The 8,138-nt window shown below is 38.5% G+C and overlaps 1 long non-coding RNA gene across 1 annotated transcript in view; it reads right to left on the bottom strand.

Annotated features, from left to right (window-relative positions):
* Window positions 1–605: 605 nt before the first annotated feature.
* LOC125145942 overlaps window positions 606–8,138 on the bottom strand; it is a 29,618-nt gene continuing 22,085 nt past the window's right edge. The window contains exons 2-4 of the long non-coding RNA XR_007144429.1: window positions 2,452–2,511; window positions 1,862–1,934; window positions 606–1,699 (exon numbers count right to left, since the gene is read on the bottom strand). This is a non-coding gene — a long non-coding RNA (uncharacterized LOC125145942). The remainder of the gene's footprint in view (window positions 1,700–1,861; window positions 1,935–2,451; window positions 2,512–8,138) is intronic.

The following is an 8,138-nucleotide window of genomic DNA, read 5'->3' as shown; positions in this document are numbered from 1 at the left end:
ATAGTATCAACACTTCAATCCTGTTTTTTTGCCAGCTAGCGTGAGGTTAATGGGGTTGGGAAGTCTGGTACACACTCACACTATTCTATTCCTGCATGGTAACTGTATTTCAAGATTCCCGAGAGATTTGTTAACATTACCTCTCCCGTTCTCTGCTACCGACCTTAGGTTAGAACCTCCCATACACACTATGCTATGGCTATGCTATTACCTGCCTTTCCCAGGTTGTTTATTGAGCCACTGAGGAATTGCTGCTTTCCTCCAATCTCAGCAGTCTGACATAAAAAGTCTCGGCATCTTGGCATGCCAGCTGGCTAATTTCCCTGGGCAGTGAGCTAGGTCGGCCCCGGCCTCATCAGCAATGAGAACGGCTCACGAGGAGTGATGGGGGAAAACTGGATCCAGCAGAAATGCAGCGGGGCACTACCCTGAAAGAATGGTGCACAGGAGCTGGGATTTTTCATGGTCCTCTTAGCATAATGTAATATATGCAAAGAGTTTATTTACTAAGCGCATGCACTGTGTCTGAAATAAAACCTACCAAGACAAATGGAAATGAGATCAAGTCTGAAATTGTGTAACTTTTAATGCAGAGCATTCTGTATTATAGAGATTTGTAGTGGAAGCTCATAAAGCTCATTAATTGTATGCTGCAGGTTTAAAATGGTAAACTAGGTGTGCTCTTTATGGCAGCTTTGTGCATTTGAATGCGCAATCATAGTCCTTTGCCAACAAATGTAGATCCCAATCAGTATGGCCATATGGCTAAAAGCTCGATCTAAGTTGCGTTTGCTGCTGCAGAGAATAAAAGTATGAGTGCGCTTCTGAAAACTGGCTTCAGTTCTCAACAAATATTCATATATACTGTATATATATTGTTCAGTATATAAGGGTAGTATACGGGCTGGTGTGAATGTTCTATAATAATAATAATAATAATAATAATAATAATAATAATGATGATGATGCTATGGCATGGCAGTTTAATGGTTAACGTGTTTGTCAGGGTTGGGGGTTGTTTGTCGTTTCCTGCCTCTGCTTTGTGTTTGTGAAGCTTACATGTTCCTCTATGCTACAGTGGTTTCCTCCAGGTTCTCTGGTCTCTCCCAAGCCCAACATCATGTGTTGTAGACCAATGGGCAACTTTAAATTGCCCATAGTGTGTAAATGGGTGCGAGTGTGTGCACATTTGTACTTTCAGATGGATTAGCACTCTGTCCAGGGTGTCCTCTGTCTTGTAATCCCTTGGAATAGTCTCCAGGTTTCGCATGACCTTGTGTAGGATAATTGGTTCAGAAAATGAATAAATGGATGAATAATAAGGGTCATTTTTTTATATATAAACTATTATTGTCTTATTTCTTTTTAAGAAATGACTGGGGCTCCTATAAACTGCAAAGTTAATTGCAAAAGGCTATACATCAGTGCAATTAAGGTGTAAAATAATATGTCTGTGTTATATTACACTATTTACCCACAGACAAGATTGAAAGTGATTAGCCTGAATGGAAGCTTATAGTTACAGACAGGTAAAGAATATGATATTTACATATCTATTCAGAGAGATTATATTTCTTATTTCTTCTTCACCTCAGTAGCAGCCGAGTCTAAATCTGTATCTTTGAACCGGTGTGACTTTAAACTAGCCGTGTCAGGTCTTGTCTGGTCTCGTGCACAGCTCTCCACTTCATGAGTAATACTGAAGTAATAACAGTTTATAAAAGCAAAAACAAAAAAAAGTTTAAATTAAAAAAAGTTGTCTAGAGTAGTCATTCAGTTCACTGTAGAATTGGCTTCATCGAATCTGAAATATTTTCCAACATTTAGCTGCTTTCTTTACCATCTGCCTGCATCTCCTTACCATCTGTTTTACTTTTATTTTTGTTGTTGTTGTTGTTGTTGTTTTTTTTCACATGGACAAGACGATGCAACACCTAGAAGACATACAATTGGTATATATAATAATAATAATAATAATAATAATAATAATAATAATAATAATAATAAACAAAGAAATAAATAAACAAATAAATAACAAGTGCACCCATAAATGGTGTTGAATATACATCTGTTTTACAATTAATTATGTCTGTAATAGTTTTACGGATATGATGAGATCCTGTGTTAAAAACTAACTATAATAAACTGTAATATTTCGTAACATTGTGGGGTTTTTTTTCCACCAGCCAAGTTACCATGCCATTTGGTGTACGCCCTTATCCAGAGCGACATACATTTTATATAACTGAGCAATTTAGTGTTAAGGGCCTTGCTCCGGGGCCCAGCTGTGGCAGCTTGGTGGACCTGGGGTATGAGCTCACAACCCTTTAACCTGTAATCCAACACCTAAGCCTCTGAGCTACCACGAAGTTAACTGATGGATCCTAACTTCTTCTTTTACACTTACATCTATGCCTATACACATTACCTGTTTAGTTTCAACGTACTTACTAAATAATCCCCAGTAGTTCTTGCTACATCCATGGTGAGTAATTGAAGGATCAGCAAATTCTGAAATTAGATTAGCACGTTATATACTGCCACAATAAACAGAATAGAAACACGATGCTCATTCACTTACATATAGTAACTGCCTTATCCTGGTCAGGGTATGGAAACACTGTGTGAGGCAAGAACATACTCCTGATAGGATGCCAGTTCATTTCAGGGTAACACGCACATACATACATACATACATACATACATACATATTGTGTATATATAATATATACATACATACAAACAATATGTGTTTTTGCACATATTGTACAATATCTCAGCCATAACGCACATGCTATACAATATTCCAGTCATTTGCTGTTTTTTTGCACAACTCTATATATTATCTAAAGGACCTGCTGCTAAGAAACTGTTTATTCTAATGTTATTGCACGATATATTGTTTGAACATTCAGTATTTACACCGGTCGGTCGGCACTGTTTCTGTTACTGTTTATTGTCTTTTGTGTATTGCATTTTTTGTACTTTTTGTATTGTCTTGTAACTTTATGTCTGCACCGTTTTTTGTCCTGCACTTTCTTTTGTCCTGCACTGTCTTGTTTGTCTTGTCCTGCACTGTTTGCACCAGGTTGCACAGTTGCACTTACATGTCCTTAGCCCTGTCTTTGTTTTATGTAGCACCATGATCCTGGAGAAACGTTGTCTCATTTCACTGTGTACTGCAACAGCTATATATGGTGTTGAAATGACAATAAAAGCTTCTCGACTTGACTAGACTTGACTACATACATACACCCATATACTCTGGGGTTATAAGTTTACAGACTCTGCAAAATATTAATAATTTAAAAAATAAATAAGACATCATAAAAATTGCATTTTGTTTTTAGTTAGTTCTGCCCTAAATAAAATATTTCACACAGCAAGTTTATAGAAAGTCTACAAGATTTTAGTAGTTCATGAATTCATTCTTGGTCCTGAGCTGTATTCCTGAAAAAAGGTCCTGCTTTGCTTTTCCAAAAGAGGCTTCTTGTTAGTGAGATCCATCTTTTCCCACTGAATATGGACTCCATTACCTACACTAATATACAAGGTGCAAGGCTTCACACAATCTCAAGTAGACAATAAAATATATTAAATACAAGGGGGTGTAAACTTTTGATAATTCATAAGATCTTTTTTGAAGTTTATTTTATTTATTTTATTTCATTTATTTTTTTATTTATACCCCCCAACTCTTAATGTATCATGTTCCTTTTCTGAGCAGATTGTGTAATAATTGTGTACGAGTCCTTGAGTCGTCCTCGGTGTAAAAAGATGGATCTGCTCATCAAATAGCTGCTGTTGGAAATGGTGTGGAAATAATCAGAAGATGCAAGAAAAGGAAAAGCAAGAAATGTGCATGAAGTGGAGGATTTTCTCTGAAGAGCACGGGGGGGGGGGGGGGGTTTGAATGACTCAGGATAAAACAACGGACTCTTTGTCTCACACCTCCAGGGTTAGGGGTTAGATTCCCGCCTCCGTCTTGTGTGTGTGGAGTTTGCATGTTCTCCCCGTGCCTCGGGGGTTTCCTCCGGGTACTCCGGTTTCCTCCCCCGGTCCAAAGACATGCATGGTAGGTTGATTGGCATCTCTGGAAAATTGTCCATAGTGTGTGAGTGTGTGAGTGAATGAGAGTGTGTGTGTGCCCTGTGATGGGTTGGCACTCCGTCCAGGGTGTATCCTGCCTTGATGCCCAATGACGCCTGAGATAGGCACAGGCTCCCCGTGACCCGAGAAGTTCGGATAAGCGGTAGAAAATGAATGAATTATTGGCATTTTGCAGATTTTGAAAGATGCATGTGAACTTATGACCCCAAATGTATTCTCACCTAAGGTGGCATATTTTTAGTGGCATGTACAGTATATGGGATGAAATTACAATTCCTGAAATAATCCCATATACAGAACCTCTGCACTGACAGTAACCCGGTTCGTACCGGGAACCTTGGAGCTGTGAGTCAGCATCTCTGAACCATCCGTACCACCATGCCACCCACATGATCTTCAGACATCTCAAATACCACACAATTATTTTTTATAAAACAGAATAATCTCAGTTGCAGACTTCTACACCTCACACTCATAATATAATAATAGCTTAATCATTTTATTATTATGTTTCGTGTAGCTACTGCATTCTAAACCTCGGGGTTTAGAAATGTAAACGAGGTTAAACCATTACAATGTTAAAGCAGTATATGTAGCAAGCTGATGCAACTGTACAACAGTGTACAGCAGCTGAGATATAAACACGTAGTAGTGGACTCATGTATGGTATGAAGAATGGAAGCGCATCCCATCAGATGAGACACACGAATGTTATTTTCAAACCCTTCATAACCACTTTGACAAACTGACAAAATGTTGCGCTTTCAGAACTGATATATTTCGATCATGTATTGACTCTCAATTTGAACTCATCCACCCTTCCCCAGCCACCCAACCACCACTCCGCCAACCCCCCACAGCGAATGATTTAGACGGGTGAAATTTTGTAGCGTCAGCTCTATTTCCAACTGTTTGCTCCTCACTTCTGCATCATCCTCTGGATTTGTGGATAACTACTGTTGCAGTGATGGAGATTGCAGCAGTTAAAGCTCAGTGGAACGCCGGGAAAAAGACGGATGACGTTTGTGGGAACAATCCATACAGCAGGAGGGCTATTATGAGAAGGAGGAGGTGGAATGCAGGAGCGTAAAGGAGATTGATCAGAAACGAATGGACAAAGGCGAGCAGGGAGAAGCGCTCCGTCATGGTGACAGTATTTCGCCTCGCCCAGTGTGGCACGTGTGCCTGATTCCAGATGGTGGTGTCTACTCTAGCGGCTGGAGGCCTTCATATTCGTTCTCCGTGCCTGTCGGCATTTGGGGTTCCCCAAGCAGAAACCAATACCTCAACCCTCAACCTAATGACAAGCAGAATGTTTATATAAGAAAATAAATTCAAGTTAATTAAATGAAAAAATATAGCAAATTTACAAAATGTAAGTGATGTAATCTGAAATTTGTTTCAAGGTTGCTGATCATGTTGAAAACTAACTGCAAATGGAAAGAATGTATGACGTTCTGTAACTAAGAGAAAATCGTTGCCAGGTTTTAGTTTATACCAGATAATGCTTTCACTTATTAATTAAAAGGAAACTTTATAGATTCTGAAGCCACCGAGATCTTTCCCGTGTCAAAGAACGTGAATGAATTCAAAATATTTTATCGATGTGTGCAATTTTTTGTGACTGATCCATCGATTTGCCAAACAGTAAGAATTCACTCAGCTGTAGAAACATGTGCTGTGTGGATCGATGTCCATTTTCTTCTTCATTCACGAATACATGTTTGCACACCAATATCAGATATAGTTGTGGGATGTGGTAGCCTAATAGTTAGGTTGTTTGACTACTGATTGGAAGGTCGTGAGTTTGAATCCCAGGGTCTCCAAGCTGCCACTGATGGGCCCCTGAGCAAGGCCCTCATCTGTATCAGTGAGATAAAAATGTAAGATGCTCTGGATAAGGTCGTAAATGTAAATAAAGTATGTACCAAAACCCATAAATGTCCAACTGAACAAGTATGACCTGAAAGTAAACCAGGAAAACAAAACAAAATAAATGAATCGTACGCACTTCCCATGACCTGTACTCATAGTGGTTTTGGAAACATCTGACAAAGATGCAAGCAGCAAAGCTAATCTCTCTGATCACGGTCGTTCTGCTCATAAAGCCGCATAACTTGAGACAAGTTAATAAAGGCGGAGGTCTTGATAAATAGAGTGAGGGAGATGTGTGGTGGAACGGTTGTATATCATAGCAGAATGAAAGAGTGTGTATCTATTGTTCAGAGTGACACGAAGGAAATGAGTGTGTTCACCAGGCAGAGGAGCGCGCTCGGCACGCAGCTGGCAGGAACGATAGAGATAACGAACGAGAGCATGACACACGAGCTGCCGAGGCATCTCAGAAGATTTTACAGTATATATTATATATATATAGTGTTAGAAACAAAGCAATAACTAAAGCAATAAGTTCATGAAAATATGAAAGAAATAGATACATTTCCTATGATAATAGAGCTCTGGAAATTGTTGGGTAATGACATCATTTCTAACATGATATGATAACAGTCAATATAATCCATTGTTGTTGAATTCTCTTATCTGTTTGGCCAGTGTTGTGGAAGTTCTGAGAAAATATCACACCGGTAGGCACGGACAAGCGTAAAACGGTTCACAATTTATTTGTGCTGCTGCGCGACAGGACCCAACGCTCCTCGTGTAGAATGAGCGAGAAAGGACCCTGATCATTTCTTACACTGAGGTTTTATAAACATGATTCTTACACACAGAAACAGAAGAGAGGAAAACATTGGCTATCATTGGCTACATTACAACATCCGATCATCTCTTGATCAGTGGAACCTTACCAAGGTCTGCCTAAGCTGTTTTTGAGCCTAAGTCTCGCCATCTTGTCTCCAGCTCATTCTGACCCTCTAATATTTTACACAAACAATCTCTGGTAATAACAATGTCTAGTCACACACACAGAAGGTCAGAACTTCTTAGTAATATTTTCCATCACACCAGTAGGTGTTGATTTTCATTTACCTGAAAATCTGTTCAATATTTTGGCTTCAAGGCAAATTTATATTAACGCATTTGCTCTAATATCTTATGCTTTTAAATTCTATGGAAATTCTTTAAGAATTACAATTCTGTAGCAAAATATTTTATGCCGAGTCTACGGTACGGTGTGCTTTCCACTTTCTCAGTAAAATGACAAACTGTGCAATTTGTTGTAATAAAATGAAAAGAGAAGACAATGCCAGAGTGGTGAGGGAATGATGTTTATAGCTGTGATGACAAGAACTAACGTCCACGAAGCTGAAATGGATAAAAAGTATAATTATTTTTTTTTTTTTTGGTGTAAAACACTTCAAAGAGATGCTTTTGTTGAAAAATAATCAACTTTCTGGCAGGTCCTCTTCGTTTCTAATCAAATCTGGCCACACCACTTCATCACTGATTATTTTTCTATATCCTGTAAACACCTAGTGTTGGTCCACATACACCAGTTTAATCAGGCCCACAAGGAATGGAATCAAGCATGGACTGATGGTGCTGGGAAAATAAATCTCAGCATGACTACCAGAGCCAAAGCATCTCCAATTTGATGAAACTGTATCTCAGCTAGGATACTGCTGTCTTTGCAAAAAAAATATATATATATATAAAAAAAAAAAAAAAAAACTCAGGCATTAGATATGGATTTGGTGTTATTTGGGCCAGCTTTGGCCAGGACTCCAGATGTAATCAAAGCCTTGGGATATTTTTGCACGTATTATTCCGATTGCCAGGTTTGAATTAGTGTGAAATTGATACTGTTGTTTTTTTACTGCCATTTGGTTTGGTTTTACTTAACGAAATGAACCAAAAAGCTTGAGCTGGGATTAAAACATCTTCCAAAACTCTGTCTTCCGTTGGCCAAACATTTAGTGAGGGAGAGGGATAGATAGATAGATAGATAGATAGATAGATAGATAGATAGATAGATAGATAGATAGATAGATAGATAGATAGATAGATAGATAGATAGATAGATAGATAGATAGAGATTTTTTCTCATTTTTTGTCAGTTTATTAAAGCT

This window comes from Tachysurus fulvidraco, chromosome 11 (assembly GCF_022655615.1).
Source record: "Tachysurus fulvidraco isolate hzauxx_2018 chromosome 11, HZAU_PFXX_2.0, whole genome shotgun sequence".
Lineage (NCBI taxonomy): Eukaryota > Metazoa > Chordata > Actinopteri > Siluriformes > Bagridae > Tachysurus > Tachysurus fulvidraco.
The sequence above is the reverse complement of the archived record's forward strand: the minus strand, read 5'-3'. Positions and strand labels throughout refer to the sequence as shown.